Source organism: Bombina bombina, chromosome 9, assembly GCF_027579735.1.
Source record: "Bombina bombina isolate aBomBom1 chromosome 9, aBomBom1.pri, whole genome shotgun sequence".
NCBI classification, from domain to species: domain Eukaryota; kingdom Metazoa; phylum Chordata; class Amphibia; order Anura; family Bombinatoridae; genus Bombina; species Bombina bombina.
This window is the reverse complement of record NC_069507.1, coordinates 140,248,942-140,266,249: the sequence shown is the minus strand read 5'-3', so window position 1 is coordinate 140,266,249 and position 17,308 is coordinate 140,248,942. Positions and strand designations below refer to the sequence as shown.

Sequence of the window (17,308 nt, the reverse complement as noted above, 5' to 3'; positions counted from 1 at the left end):
CCTCGGTGATCTTGATAGCTCCTGCGTGGCCACGCAGGACTTGGTATGCAGACCTGGTGAATATGTCATCGGTTCCACCATGGAAGCTACCTTTGAGACAGGATCTTCTGGTACAGGGTCCATTCGAACATCCAAATCTAGTCTCTCTCCAGCTGACGGCTTGGAAATTGAACGCTTGATTTTATCTAAGCGTGGGTTTTCAGATTCTGTGATAGATACTCTGGTACAAGCCAGAAAACCTGTAACTAGAAAGATTTACCATAAAATATGGAAAAGATATATCTGTTGGTGTGAATCCAAGGGATTCTCATGGAGTAAGATTAAGATTCCTAGGATCCTTTCCTTACTACAAGAGGGTTTGGATAAGGGATTATCAGCGAGTTCTCTAAAGGGACAGATTTCTGCTTTATCTGTCTTGTTACTCAAACGACTGGCAGCTGTGCCAGATGTTCAAGCATTTGTTCAGGCTCTGGTTAGGATTAAGCCTGTTTACAGACCTTTGACTCCTCCCTGGAGTTTAAATCTAGTTCTTTCAGTTCTCCAAGGGGTTCCGTTTGAACCTTTACATTCCATAGATATTAAGTTGTTATCTTGGAAAGTTTTGTTTTTGGTTGCTATTTCTTCTGCTAGAAGAGTTTCTGAGTTATCTGCTCTGCAGTGTTCTCCGCCCTATCTGGTGTTTCATTCAGATAAGGTTGTTTTGCGTACTAAGCCTGGTTTTCTTCCAAAGGTTGTTTCCAACAAAAATATTAACCAGGAGATAATTGTACCTTCTTTGTGTCCGAATCCAGTTTCAAAGAAGGAACGTTTGTTACACAATTTAGACGTAGTCCGTGCTCTAAAATTCTATTTAGAAGCTACAAAAGAGTTCAGACAAACATCTTCTCTGTCGTCTATTCTGGTAAAAGGAGAGGTCAAAAAGCGACTGCTACCTCTCTTTCCTTTTGGCTTAAAAGCATCATCCGATTGGCTTACGAGACTGCCGGACGGCAGCCTCCTGAAAGAATCACAGCTCACTCTACTAGGGCTGTGGCTTCCACATGGGCCTTCAAGAACGAGGCTTCTGTTGATCAGATATGTAAGGCAGCGACTTGGTCTTCACTGCACACTTTTGCCAAATTTTACAAATTTTATACTTTTGCTTCTTCGGAGGCTATTTTTGGGAGAAAGGTTTTGCAAGCCGTGGTGCCTTCTGTTTAGGTAACCTGATTTGCTCCCTCCCTTCATCCGTGTCTTAAAGCTTTGGTATTGGTTCCCACAAGTAAGGATGACGCCGTGGACCGGACACACCAATGTTGGAGAAAACAGAATTTATGCTTACCTGATAAATTACTTTCTCCAACGGTGTCTCCGGTCCACGGCCCGCCCTGGTTTTTTAATCAGGTTTGATGAATTATTTTCTCTAACTACAGTCACCACGGCACCCTATGGTTTCTCCTGTTTTTTCCTCCTGTCGGTCGGTCGAATGACTGGGGTGGGCGGAGCCTAGGAGGGACTATATGGACAGCTTTTGCTGGGACTCTTTGCCATTTCCTGTTGGGGAAGAGATATTCCCACAAGTAAGGATGACGCTGTGGACCGGACACACCGTTGGAGAAAGTAATCTATCAGGTAAGCATAAATTCTGTTTTATTCAACACAACTATTACCTTTCCAATGGTATTCCAAAATCCAAACCTTTTCTGGTCCCAGGCAGTTTGTACAAAGGGCTTTATAGCTGTATTTAGATATTTAACAGAAATATCCTATATTTACACTGTTCCTCCTCTTCACTTATAGTAGTATTGAATTTTGAGTTGACCAATGGCTGCTTTAGTAACTTAGTTTCGGTTAGAGTGTCATGTTTTGATTTTGTTTCGCTGTATGAGGGTTTTGTTGCTGTAGAAACTTTCTTTTATTTTTAATGAGATTAGATTACTTTTAAAAAAGAATTAACAGTATGAAAAGATGTGATGTGCTGGAACATCTTTTAAATAGATGTTATTTAAGCTAGCTATGTAAACATTTAATGCATCCTGCTTCATTTATGTGGGTTGTTTTTTAATTCTATGTCTGTGTGCAAATCTGGCTACCGCCAAAATGACTGAAATTGCTGTGACAGCACTTCTGGTTGGTGTGTTTTGTTCTGTTTTTTCTTTTCCCCCCTCTGTGGGTCGGGGTTTATATAGAATGTGTTTTGATGTTTTACCTCGTTTGTTCGGTGTCCTTGACAAAGACGCAGAACATGGGCTTATAATAAAGAATGTTGGTGACATTGAAATGTGCAAGGTACCAGCCAAGTAAATATTTGTTTGGGTTAGTTTAATAGTGGTTTATTGACTTGTAATAAATAATTCCTTCTAGGGTCGGAATCAGAAAGAGATCTGGTAGAATCCTTGAAATACATTATGAGTTTAGTAAAGTTTTATTTGTTTTTCATCTATTTATCAAATTCTAATTCAATTTTTAATTAACAATGCCTTTTAAGTTTCCACTTTTTAAAAAAAAAAAAATAATAATAAAAAAAATAATATATATATTTATTTCTATATCTATCTATATCTATCTATATCTATCTATATCTATCTATATCTATCTATATCTATCTATATCTATCTATATCTATCTATATCTATCTATATATATATAGTCCTTGTTGAAAGAAGGCACTCGCCGGTCTTTAGCACAAAAAACCTTTAATACATCAAATAGACATCAAATATTGACCATAACGTTTCGGTGTTGTTACAACACCTTTGTCAAATGCTGCCGAACATCAGTGTCACAGAATAAACATATTCCCAGTAATTATTTTTTCTTGGTAATATGTTTATTCTGTGACACTGAAGTTCGGCAGCATTTGACAAAGGTGTTGTAACAACACCGAAACGTTATGGTCAATATTTGATGTCTATTTGATGTATTAAAGATTTTTTGTGCTAAAGACCAGCGAGTGCCTTCTTTCAACAAGGACTTTACACGTTATTTTTTAAGTGCACCCTGGCTACTGTGGTATTGTAAGACTGTGCTTATCTCTTTTGGAAAGCTTTATATATATATATATATATATATATATATATATATATATATATATATATATATATATATATATATATATATATATATATTACTGCTGCAGCTATCAAACAATATATATTCATCCTTAAAAATTCTCTTTAAAAAAGTAGACAATATTACTGTGTAGCCTAATACATATTAATTATTATGTTCCGAATTTTCCTTTATTTACACGCAGCCAGGAGCTATGGGCGACGACGAGGTAAATACACTGAAAATGGTTTGGATTTTCTTGCTTGCAAAAGACTTGGGAACAAAATAAATAGTTTTTGAGCTTTTTGCTTTTCTTGTGATTTCTTTCTGATATCTAATGGATTGGGCTTTGCTGTAAAACGGCTACATTGATTTCCTCACCCTCCTGCTTGTCTTTACTGTATTGTGTAATAATTTGTAGTTTAGGCTTTATGCTATTACCAATTATATTTATTGAGTTTAAGGATAATCATCTGAGAACATGGTTAACACAAAAATTCTAATTTTTATCAAATGGTATTTGGTTACCAGCCCACTGTCCTTGACCCAAACTACGGGTATGAATTTACCTGTATTTATCTCTACTGAAGCAGTTTATCTGGTTGCAGGAGGAATCCTATACTATACAAATATATTCGTGTATTTTTCATTTGCTTATGTAGGTCAGGCTAAAAGAAATCAAACATTTTTAATCAAATTCACATTTTATTTTATATAGAGGTTTAGTATTCAATCATTGCAAAGCCAACCCTTGAGTTTCCTTCTCCTGTGAGTAAAAATCTATTTCAGTTGTCAGTGTCCTTTTTTTTTTTTTCTTCTTTATCTAGTAACAATGAAAGTATTTCCATAAGGTATTGGGCTTTTTTTTGTGCTAATGTAGGATTAGGATGAGAAGTGATAAAACTAATTTCGTAGGCTAGCTCCGATGGTTTAAAGATTGGGTGCTCTTTGAGGTGAGTTTAGTTCATGTTGATGCAGTTGTTCCAGTAGTCATTCAAAACAGTGGAACTGTCTGTGGTGTTATATACCATATATATATATATATATATATATATATATATATATATATATATATATATATATATATATATAATTATTGTAAAAATGATAAACATATTTATTGACTTTAAAGTTATAAGAATGAAATCCACAGTTGCAGAGATTTATTGGATGATTAGATTATTTAAATTATTTGTGGTTCTTTATTAGCAGTACAGTAGACATATCAGCTAGGTTGCCCTTGAACTACTACTTTTTACTGGGTTTGAGTAATCCTATTTAATCAGACGTCAATTTTTAAAGGGACAGTCAACACCAAAATTGTTGTTGTTTAAAAAGATAGATAATACCTTTACTACCCATACCGCAGCTTTGCACAACCAACATTGTTATAATAATATACTTTATAACCCTTAAAACTCTTTCTGCCTATTTCTAAGCCACTACAGACCGCCTCTTATCACATGCTTTTTCTCTTGTTAAGTGTGTTCAGTCCACGGGTCATCCATTACTTATGGGATATATTTTCCTCCCCAACAGGAAGTTGCAAGAGGATCACCCAAGCAGAGCTGCTATATAGCTCCTCCCCTCACATGTCATATCCAGTCATTCTCTTGCAAGTCTCAACATAGAAGGAGGTCCGCGAGAGGAGTGGTGTTTTATACTTAATTTATTTCTTCAATCAAAATTTTGTTATTTTTAAATGGCACCGGAGTGTGCTGTTTTTCTCTCAGGCAGTATTTAGAAGAAGAATCTGCCTGCGTTTTCAATGATCTTAGCAGACGTAACTAAGATCCACTGGCTGTTCTCGCACATTCTGAGGAGTGGGGTAACTTCAGAAAAGGGAATAGCATGCGGGGTCCCCCGCAAATGAGGTATGTGCAGTAACATTTTCTAGGAATGGAATTGACTAAGAAAACACTGCTGTTACCCATATGATGTAAGTACAGCCTTTAATGCAGTAGTAGGGACTGGTATCAGGCTGATAAATGTATGTGCAGTTGAGTTATTTTCTAGGGACTAGAATTTGACTGAGAAAATACTGTTAATACTGAAATAAATGTATGAGCCTTAACTGCAGTAGAAGCGACTGGTAGCAGGCTTAGTGATAACTTTGCATAACACTGGAAAGTTGTTTTTTAAAACGTTTACTGGCATGTTATTCGTTTTGTGAGGTACTTTGGTGATAAATCTTTTTGGGCATGATTTTTTTCCATATGGCTAACGTATATTTCTGCATATAAACCGTTGTAACAGGTCTCCCACTGTTGTAATATGAGTGGGAGGGACCTTTTTTAGCGCCTTGTTGCGCAGTTAAAATTCTTGCACAGTCTTCCTGCTTCTTCCTCCTTGATCCAGGACGTCTCCAGAGGGTGCAGGGGTCTTCAAAATTCATTTTTGAGGGAGGTAATCAGTCACAGCAAACCTGTGACAGTGTGTTTGACTGTGATAAAAGCGTTAAATCTTAAATTGATTATCCGTTTTTGGGTATTGAGGGGTTAATCATCCGTTTGCTAGTGGGTGCAATCCTCTGCTAAATTCATACATTTACTGTTAAAATTGTTGGCTATAACTGAATTAGTTCATTGTTATTTCAACTGTGACAGTTTTTTTGTGTTTTTAAAAGCGCTGCAGCGTTTTTTTCTATTGCTTGTAAATTTATTGAAAGATTTTTTCCAAGCTTGCTAGCCTTCATTGCTAGTCTGTTTAAACATGTCTAATACAGATGAATCTGCTTGTTCATTATGTTTAAAAGCCAATGTGGAGCCCAATAGAAATATGTGTACCAATTGTATTGATGTTACTTTAAATAAAAGTCAGTCTTTACTGGTAAAGAAATTATCACCAGACAACGAGGGGGAAGTTATGCCGCCTAACTCTCCTCACGTGTCAGTACCTTCGCCTCCCGCTCAGGAGGTGCGTGAGATTGTGGCGCCAAGTACGTCAAGGCCCTTACAAATCACTTTGCATGATATGGCTAATGTTATGAAAGAAGTATTATCTAATTTGCCTGAGTTAAGAGGCAAGCGCGATAGCTCTGGGTTTAGAACAGAGCGCGCCGATGACACGAGAGCCATGTCCGATACTGCGTCACAATTTGCAGAACATGAGGACGGAGAGCTTCATTCTGTGGTTGACGGATCTGATCCAGGGAGACCGGATTCAGAAATTTCAAATTTTAAATTTAAGCTTGAGAACCTCCATGTATTGCTAGGGGAGGTGTTAGCGGCTCTGAACGAATGCGACACGGTTGCAATCCCAGAGAAATTATGTAGGCTGGATAAATACTATGCGGTACCGGTGTGTACTGACGTTTTTCCTATACCTAAAAGACTTACAGAGATTATTAGCAAGGAGTGGGATAGACCCGGTGTGCCCTTTTCCCCTCCTCCCATATTTAGAAAAATGTTCCCAATAGACGCCACCACACGAGACTTATGGCAGACGGTCCCTAAGGTGGAGGGAGCAGTTTCTACTTTAGCCAAGCGTACCACTATCCCGGTGGAGGATAGTTGTGCTTTCTCAGATCCAATGGATAAAAAATTAGAAGGTTACCTTAAGAAAATGTTTGTTCAACAAGGTTTTATATTACAGCCCCTTGCATGCATTGCGCCCGTCACTGCTGCAGCGGCATTCTGGTTTGAGTCTCTGGAAGAGGCTATTCGCACAGCACCATTGGATGAGATTATGAACAAGCTTAAAGCCCTTAAGCTAGCTAATGCATTTGTTTCGGATGCCGTTGTGCATTTAACCAAATTAACGGCTAAGAACTCCGGATTCGCCATCCAGGCGCGCAGAGCACTATGGCTTAAATCCTGGTCAGCAGATGTAACTTCTAAATCTAAATTGCTTAATATTCCTTTCAAAGGGCAAACCTTATTCGGGCCCGGCTTGAAAGAAATTATTGCTGACATTACTGGAGGTAAGGGTCACATCCTTCCTCAGGACAGGGCCAAATCAAAGGCCAAACAGTCTAATTTTCGTGCCTTTCGTAATTTCAAGGCAGGAGCAGCATCAACTTCCTCCGCTCCAAAACAGGAAGGGACTGCTACTCGTTACAGACAGGGTTGGAAAGGCAACCAGTCCTGGAACAAGGGCAAGCAGGCCAGAAAACCTACTTCTGCCCCTAAGACAGCATGAAGAGAGGGCCCCCTATCCGGAAACGGATCTAGTGGGGGGCAGACTTTCTCTCTTCGCCCAGGCCTGGTGAAGAGATGTCCAGGATCCCTGGGCGTTGGAGATCATATCTCAGGGATACCTTCTGGACTTCAAAACTTCTCCTCCACAAGGGAGATTTCATCTGTCAAGGTTATCAACAAACCTAATAAAGAAAGAGGCATTTCTACGATGTGTACAAGACCTCTTAGTAATGGGAGTGATCCACCCGGTTCCGCGGACGGAACAAGGGCAAGGTTTTTACTCAAACCTGTTTGTGGTTCCCAAAAAAGAGGGAACCTTCAGGCCAATCTTGGACCCGAAGATCTTAAACAAATTCCTAAGAGTTCCATCGTTCAAAATGGAAACTATTCGAACCATCCTACCCATGATCCAGGAGGGTCAGTATATGACCACAGTGGACTTGAAGGATGCCTACCTTCACATACCAATTCACAAGGATCATTATCGGTACCTAAGGTTTGCCTTTCTAGACAGGCATTACCAGTTTGTAGCTCTTCCCTTCGGGTTGGCTACGGCCCCGAGAATTTTTACAAAGGTTCTGGGCTCGCTTCTGGCGGTACTAAGACCGCGAGGCATAGCGGTGGCTCCGTACCTAGACGACATCCTGATACAAGCGTCAACTTTTCAAAATGCAAAGTCTCATACAGAGATAGTTCTAGCATTTGAGGTTGCATGGGTGGAAAGTGAACATGGAAAAGAGTTCTCTGTTCCCACTCACAAGGGTTCCCTTTCTAGGGACTCTTATAGATTCTGTAGAGATGAAGATTTACCTGACGGAGTCCAGGTTATCAAAAATCCTAAATGCTTGCCGTGTCCTTCATTCCATTCCAAGCCCATCAGTAGCTCAGTGCATGGAAGTAATCGGCTTAATGGTCGCGGCAATGGACATAGTGCCATTTGCGCGCCTACATCTCAGACCGCTGCAACTATGCATGCTAAGTCAGTGGAATGGGGATTACTCAGATCTGTCCCCTTTACGAAGTCTGGACCAGGAGACCAGAGATTCTCTTCTCTGGTGGTTGTCGCGGGTTCATCTGTCCAAAGGAATGACTTTCCGCAGACCAGATTGGACGATTGTAACAACAGATGCCAGCCTACTAGGCTGGGGTGCAGTCTGGAACTCCCTGAAGGCTCAGGGATCGTGGACTCAGGAGGAGAAACTCCTCCCAATAAACATTCTGGAATTAAGAGCAATATTCAATGCTCTTCTAGCTTGGCCTCAGTTAGCAACACTGAGGTTCATCAGATTTCAGTCGGACAACATCACGACTGTGGCTTACATCAATCATCAAGGGGGAACCAGGAGTTCCCTAGCGATGTTGGAAGTCTCGAAGATAATTCGCTGGGCAGAGTCGCACTCTTGTCACCTGTCAGCGATCTACATCCCAGGCGTAGAGAACTGGGAGGCGGACTTTCTAAGTCGCCAGACCTTTCATCCCGGGGAGTGGGAACTTCACCCGGAGGTGTTTGCTCAACTGATTCTTCGTTGGGGCGAACCGGAGCTGGATCTCATGGCATCTCGCCAGAACGCCAAGCTTCCTTGTTACGGATCCAGGTCCAGGGACCCGGGAGCGGTGCTGGTAGATGCACTAGCAGCCCCTTGGGTTTTCAACATAGCTTATGTGTTTCCACCATTTCTGTTGCTATCTCGACTGATTGCCAGGATCAAACAGGAGAGAGCATCGGTGATTCTGATAGCGCCTGCGTGGCCACGCAGGACCTGGTATGCAGACCTAGTGGACATGTCGTCCTGTCCACCATGGTCTCTGCCTCTGAGGCAGGACCTTCTAATTCAGGGTCCTTTCAACCATCCAAGCCTAATTTCTCTGAGGCTGACTGCATGGAGATTGAACGCTTGATTCTATCAAAGCGTGGTTTTTCGGAGTCGGTTATTGATACGTTAATACAGGCTCGGAAACCTGTTACCAGAAAAATTTACCATAAGATATGGCGTAAATATTTATATTGGTGTGAATCCAAGAGTTACTCATGGAGTAAGGTTAGGATTCCTAGGATATTGGCTTTTCTACAAGAAGGTTTAGAAAAGGGTTTATCCGCTAGTTCGTTAAAGGGACAGATTTCTGCTCTGTCTATTCTTTTACACAAACGTCTGGCAGGGAATCCAGACGTCCAGGCTTTTTGTCAGGCTTTGGCTAGGATTAAGCCTGTGTTTAAAACTGTTGCTCCTCCGTGGAGCTTAAACTTGGTTCTTAAAGTTCTTCAGGGTGTTCCGTTTGAACCCCTTCATTCCATTGATATTAAGCTTTTATCTTGGAAAGTTCTGTTTTTGATGGCTATTTCCTCGGCTCGAAGAGTCTCTGAGTTATCTGCCTTACATTGCGATTCTCCTTATCTGATTTTTCATTCGGACAAGGTAGTTCTGCGTACTAAACCTGGGTTTTTACCTAAGGTTGTTTCTAACAGGAATATCAATAAAGAGATTGTTGTTCCTTCATTGTGTCCTAATCCTTCTTCGAAGAAGGAACGTCTTTTGCATAATCTGGACGTAGTCCGTGCCCTGAAGTTCTACTTACAGGCAACTAAAGATTTTCGGCAAACTTCTTCTCTGTCGTTTATTCTGGTCAGAGGAGAGGTCAAAAGGCTTCGGCCACCTCTCTCTCTTTTTGGCTTCGTAGCATAATACGTTTAGCCTATGAGACTGCTGGACAGCAGCCTCCTGAAAGAATTACAGCTCATTCCACTAGAGCTGTGGCTTCCACCTGGGCCTTTAAGAATGAGGAGGATAGGAGAGAATTGGCGCTTATATCAACCCTAATGCCAAGTATAGAAGGGTCTCTCTCTAAGAACCCTGAGGAGGATAGTAGAATAATTTAAGCGGAAATACTGGCGCTGAAAGCAGGGTAGTACACAAATACAATATACGGGTAACCTAAAAGGGTCTACCTTAGCAGAAATATAATCGCCTAATATATATCTTAGAAAATGTATTTAATAGTGTAAAATTACAATAAAATCAAGATTATAAAATCAGTGTTAATTAAATCAGTACATATATACTAAAAAGTAATTAATGGGGCCCTTTAAATTAGTTTGAAAAAACATACAGAAAGGGGAAAGATTAATCACAAATCTATATATATATATATACTGTGATTGAGGATAGAAGAAAACTATACTCAAATAAGTATAAAGAAGGCAGAGATATTCAAACAGTATAAATAAAAACAAATAGCAATACAAACAGACTTAATAACTGGACGTCCAGCGTAAAAAACAGGGGTTAAAACAGTAATAATCTGGGGTTAAAACAGTATTAACCTGAAAGTGCACTATAGTGAACAAAAACACTCGTGACTAGATGATCATACTAATAGCATTGGATCAAGCTAATGGGCGAGTGAGGTACCTTGCGCTAATCTGTGGAGCATACATATTGCTCCGGAAAGGAACAACCATACGTGTACTGCTAAGCTGAACTCCTTTAAGGCTTTTGAACTTGATACAGCCGCCGAAAGTATCGCTATTGTGTTGAAAAAGCACACAGGACAACTACCAACGCCTGGCTCACTACCCCCAAGGCCTGTGAATTTGAATACAGCCCTCTGAGGGAGCGCACCAGTATACAAATTGCATATACTGCCAGATGATTTAGTACCTGCACTAAGCACCACAGAATAAGAGTGCCTTGAAGTTACTATCTACCATCATCTAAAGGATTGCTATTACCCCAGAGATCGTTTACATTCTGTTCCTCCCGAAATCAGCTGGACATTTTCAGAAAGGGTGATGTAAGTGGACTACGCTAGGAGTACACACCCACCTCCAGAGGATCACCCACCTACAGGACGAACAATATTCAATCTGTGCTCCACAGATTAGCGCAAGGTACCTCACTCGCCCATTAGCTTGATCCAATGCTATTAGTATGATCATCTAGTCACGAGTGTTTTTGTTCACTATAGTGCACTTTCAGGTTAATACTGTTTTTTAACCCCAGATTATTACTGTTTTAACCCCTGTTTTTTACGCTGGACGTCCAGTTATTAAGTCTGTTTGTATTGCTATTTGTTTTTATTTATACTGTTTGAATATCTCTGCCCTCTTTATACTTATATTTATTTGAGTATAGTTTTCTTCTATCCTCAATCACAGTATATATATATATATATATATATATATATATATATATATATATAGATTTGTGATTAATCTTTCCCCTTTCTGTATGTTTTTTCAAACTAATTTAAAGGGCCCCATTAATTACTTTTTAGTATATATGTACTGATTTTATTAACACTGATTTTATAATCTTGATTTTATTGTAATTTTACACTATTAAATACATTTTCTAAGATATATATTAGGCGATTATATTTCTGCTAAGGTAGACCCTTTAAGAATGAGGCCTCTGTTGAACAGATTTGCAAGGCTGCAACTTGGTCTTCACTTCATACCTTTTCAAAATTTTACAAATTTGACACTTTTGCTTCTTCGGAGGCTGGTTTTGGGAGAAAGGAACCACTGCCTGTAGAACCTTCTGTTTAATGTTCCTGCCTTGTCCCTCCCATCATCCGTGTACTTTAGCTTTGGTATTGGTATCCCATAAGTAATGGATGACCCGTGGACTGAACACACTTAACAAGAGAAAACATAATTTATGCTTACCTGATAAATTTATTTCTCTTGTAGTGTGTTCAGTCCACGGCCCGCCCTGTCTTTTTTGAGGCAGTTCTAAATTTTAATTAAAACTCCAGTCACCACTGCACCCTATAGTTTTTCCTTTCTCGTCTTGTTTCGGTTGAATGACTGGATATGACATGTGAGGGGAGGAGCTATATAGCAGCTCTGCTTGGGTGATCCTCTTGCAACTTCCTGTTGGGGAGGAGAATATATCCCATAAGTAATGGATGACCCGTGGACTGAACACACTACAAGAGAAATAAATTTATCAGGTAAGCATAAATTATGTTTTTTATTAGCTTTTCACAACAAGAGACTGCTAGTTCATGTGGGCCATATAGAGAACATGGTGCTCTCTTCTATGGAGTTTTTACTAACACTGAACTAATTGGCTAAAATGCAAGTCAATAGATAATAAATAAATAGTCTTGATCAGGGGGCTGTCAAAAGAGGCTTAGATAAAAGGTAATCACAGAGGTAAAAAGTATATTAATATAACAGTGTTGGTTATGCAAAACTGAGGAATGGGTAATAAAAGGATTATCTACTTTTTTAAACAATACAAATTTTGGAGTTGACTGTCCCTTTAACCCCCTAGAAACTTTCTTGTTTCTCTACATTGCATAATGGTTTATGCTAACTAAAATAGGTGGTCATTTTTTTTCCTAGCATGGTGGCAGCTTAAACTATCTTTTTAAATTTGGACTATCACAAATATTGGGCTGATGTAATAAATGTATATAATGCTTGCAAACAATATTAAGCAGCATGGAAATTTTAAAACCCTTAATTATAATCATACATATTAAATTGAATCACAATAATAATTAAAAAATATATATATATATTTTTGTGTGTATCAATCTTTCTGGGTGGGGGGGGGTTTAAGCATGCAAATATATTATGAAAAAATTATATTAAACATGAAACACTATCCCCCCCCCCCCAAAAAAAAAAAAAATCAATCAGATATAGCATGTCATTTTAAACAACTTTCCTTTGAAATTAATTGTATTTAATTTTTAAAACAATTCCAAGCATGAAAAGAGTGTGCTTTAAAAATCTACTGAGTAGACAACTAACATAAATGTATATTGTCATATTTTTGCATAAAGTTTCTTTGGATTTTTTTTTTTTTAATGAGAGCGCTATACAAAGAATGAGAAATTTTTATATAATCAAATTCATGTAATTTTTTTATTTTTTTTAGCTTTATAATTGCAATTCTAGGATAAAGACATAAATACCATAATAAAAGCCTGTTCCTGAAAAGCATTATTTTTGTAAACAAAAACATAAAAGCAAATACATGATATGATCTGACCCAGAATTCTAGATGTTAAGTTGTTCTTAACCTAGGAGCCAGACAAAGTTTGGATATATATTTTATCACATTTTTCTCTTGTTAAGTGTATCCAGTCCACGGATCATCCATTACTTGTGGGATATTCTCCTTCCCCAACAGGAAGTTGCAAGAGGATCACCCACAGCAGAGCTGCTATATAGCTCCTCCCCTAACTGCCATATCCAGTCATTCTCTTGCAACTCTCAACAAAGATGTACGTAGTAAGAGGAGAGTGGTGTATTATAGTTAGTTTCTTAACTTCAATCAAAAGTTTGTTATTTTTAAATGGTACCGGAGTGTACTGTTTTATCAAAGGCAGCATTAGAAGAAGAATCTGCCTGTGATTTCTATGATCTTAGCAGAAGTAACTAAGATCCATTGCCGTTCTCACATATTCTGAGGAGTGAGGTAACTTCAGAGAGGGAATGGTGTGCAGGTTTTCCTGCAATAAGGTATGTGCAGTAAACATATTTCTAGGGATGGAACTTGCTAGAAAAATGCTGCTGATACCGGATTAATTAATGTAAGTTAAGCCTAAATGCAGTGATTTAGTAGCGACTGGTATCAGGCTTATTAATAGAGATACATACTCTTATAAAAGTGTAATATAAAACGTTTGCTGGCATGTTTAATCGTTTTTATATATGCTTTGGTGATAAAACTTATTGGGGCCTAGTTTTTTTCCACATGGCTGGCTTTATTTTTGCTAGAAAGTTTCCTGAGGCTTTCCACTGTTATAGTATAAAAGTTACAGTTGGTGCAGTTAAAATTACAAACTGTGACATTCAGCTTCACTCAGCAGTCCCCTGCATGCTATAGGACATCTCTGATGGGCTCAAAAGGCTTCAAAAGTAGGAGCTGTGGCAGTTATGACTGTTTAAAAAACATATTTTTCGTTTTGTTAATCTTTTTTTGTATTAAGGGGTTAATCATCCATTTGCAAGTGGGTGCAATGCTCTGCTTACTTGTTACATACACTGTAAAAACTTTGTTAGTGTAACTGCCTTTTTTCACTGTTTAAAATTTTGCCAAAATTTGTTTCTTTTAAAGGCACAGTAACGTTTTTTATATTGCTTGTTAACTTTGTTTAAAGTGTTTTCCAAGCTTGCTAGTCTCATTGCTAGTCTGTACAAACATGTCTGACACAGAGGAAACTACTTGCTCATTATGTTTAAAAGCCATGGTGGAGCCCCATAGGACAATTGCAGTGCCAGAGAAATTGTGTAGGCTGGATAAATACTATGCAGTGCCGGTGAGTACTGATGTTTTTCCAATACCTAAAAGGCTTACAGAAATTATTAGTAAGGAGTGGGATAGACCCGGTGTGCCCTTTTCCCCACCTCCTATATTTCGAAAAATGTTTCCAATAGATGCCACTACACGGGACTTATGGCAGACAGTCCCTAAGGTGGAGGGAGCAGTTTCTACTTTAGCAAAGCGTACCACTATCCCGGTTGAGGACAGTTGTGATTTTTCAGATCCAATGGATAAAAAATTAGAGGGTTACCTTAAGAAAATGTTTATTCAACAAGGTTTTATTTTACAGCCCCTTGCATGCATTGTGCCTGTCACTGCTGCGGCGGCGTTCTGGTTTGAGGCCCTGGAAGAGGCCATCCATACAGCTCCATTGACTGATATTATTTACAAGCTTAGAACACTTAAGCTAGCTAACTCATTTGTTTCTGATGCCATTGTTTATTTGACTAAACTAACGGCTAAGAATTCCGGATTCGCCATCCAGGTGCGTAGGGCGCTATGACTTAAATCCTGGTCAGCTGATGTGACTTCAAAGTCTAAATTACTTAACATTCCTTTCAAGGGGCAAACCTTATTCGGGCCTGGTTTGAAAGAAATTATTGCTGACATTACTGGAGGTAAGTGGTCATACCCTTCCTCAGGACAGGGCCAAATCAAGGGCCAAACAGTCTAATTTTCGTGCCTTTCCAAATTTCAAGGCAGGTGCAGGATCAGCTCCCTCTACTTCAAAACAAGAGGGAACTTTTCCTCAATCTAAGCAGGCCTGGAAACCTACCCAGTCCTGGAACAAGGGCAAGCAGGCCAGAAAGCCTGCTGCTGCCTCCAAGTCAGCATGAAGGAGCGGCCCCCTATCCGACAACGGATCTAGTAGGGGGCAGACTCTCTCTCTTCGCCCAGGCGTGGGCAAGAGATGTTCAGGATCCCTGGGCGTTGGAGATCATATCTCAGGGATATCTTCTGGACTTCAAAGCTTCTCCCCCACAAGGGAGATTTCACCTTTCAAGATTATCTGCAAACCAGATAAAGAAAGAGGCATTCCTAAGCTGCGTGCAAGACCTCCTTGTAATGGGAGTGATCCATCCAGTTCCGCGGACGGAACAAGGACAGGGGTTTTATTCAAATCTGTTTGTGGTTCCCAAAAAAGAGGGAACCTTCAGACCAATTTTGGATCTAAAGATCCTAAACAAATTCCCAGAAGCGGCACTGATAGATGCTCTAGCAGCACCTTGGTTCTTCAACCTGGCCTATGTGTTTCCACCATTTCCTCTGCTCCCTCGTCTGATTGCCAAAATCAAACAGGAGAGAGCATCAGTGATATTGATAGCGCCTGCGTGGCCACACAGGACCTGGTATGCAGACCTAGTGGACATGTCATCCTTTCCACCATGGACTCTGCCTCTGAGACAAGACCTTCTAATACAAGGTCCTTTCAATCATCCGAATCTACTTTCTCTGAGACTGACTGCATGGAGATTTAACGCTTGATCCTATCAAAGCGTGGCTTCTCCGAGTCAGTAATTGATACCTTAATACAGGCACGAAAGCCTGTCACCAGGAAAATTTACCACAAGATTTGGCGTAAATATCTTCATTGGTGTGAATCCAAGAATTACTCATGGAGTAGGGTTAGGATTCCTAGGATATTGTCCTTCCTCCAAGAGGCTTTGGACAAAGGACTATCATCTAGTTCTTTAAAGGGACAGATTTCTGCTCTGTCTATTCTTTTACACAAGCGTCTGGCAGAAGTTCCAGACGTTCAGTCATTTTGTCAGGTTTTAGTTAGAATTAAGCCTGTGTTTAAACCTGTTGCTCCCCCATGGAGCTTAAACTTGGTTCTTAAAGTTCTTCAAGGGGTTCCGTTTGAACCCCTTCATTCTATTGATATTAAACTTTTATCATGGAAAGTTCTTTTTCTGATGGCTAGTTCCTCGGCTCGAAGAGTCTCGGAGTTATCTGCCTTACATTGTGATTCTCCTTATCTGATCTTTCATTCAGATAAAGTAGTTCTGCGTACAAAACCTGGGTTTTTACCTAAGGTGGTTTCTAACAAGAATATCAATCAAGAGATTGTTGTTCCATCATTATGCCCTAATCCTTCTTCAAAGAAGGAACGTCTTTTGCATAATCTAGGCGTAGTCCGTGCATTGAAGTTTTTACTTGCAGGCTACTAAAGATTTTCGCCAAACATCTCACCTGTTTGTTATTTACTCTGGACAGAGGAGAGGTCAAAAGGCCTCGGCAACCTCTTTCTTTTTGGCTTCTGAGTATAATCCGTTTAGCATATGAGACTGCTGGACAGCAGCCCCCTGAAAGAATTACAGCTCATTCTACTAGAGCTGTGGCTTCTACCTGGGCCTTTAAAAATGAGGCCTCTGTTGAACAGATTTGCAAGGCTGCGACTTGGTCTTCGCCTCATACCTTTTCAAAATTTTACAAATTTGATACTTTTGCTTCTTCGGAGGCTGTTTTTGGGAGAAAGGTTCTTCAGGCAGTGGTTCCTTTCGTTTAAGTTCCTGCCTTGTCCCTCCCATCATCCGTGTACTTAAGCTTTGGTATTGGTATCCCACAAGTAATGGATGATCCGTGGACTGGATACACTTAACAAGAGAAAACATAATTTATGCTTACCTGATAAATTTATTTCTCTTGTAGTGTATCCAGTCCACGGCCCGCCCTGTCCTTTTAAGGCAAGGTCTAAATTTTAATTAAACTTCAGTCACCACTGCACCCTATGGTTTCTCCTTTCTCGGCTTGTTTCTGTCGAATGACTGGATTTGGCAGTTAGGGGAGGAGCTATATAGCAGCTCTGCTGTGGGTGATCCTCTTGCAACTTCCTGTTGGGGAAGGAGAATATCC

The 17,308-nt window shown here is 39.6% G+C and overlaps 1 protein-coding gene across 1 annotated transcript in view; it reads left to right on the top strand.

The window, feature by feature from the left end:
* Positions 1 to 17,308, top strand: part of CPEB3 (cytoplasmic polyadenylation element binding protein 3) — a 422,665-nt gene that overhangs the window by 253,463 nt on the left and 151,894 nt on the right. The window lies entirely within an intron of this gene.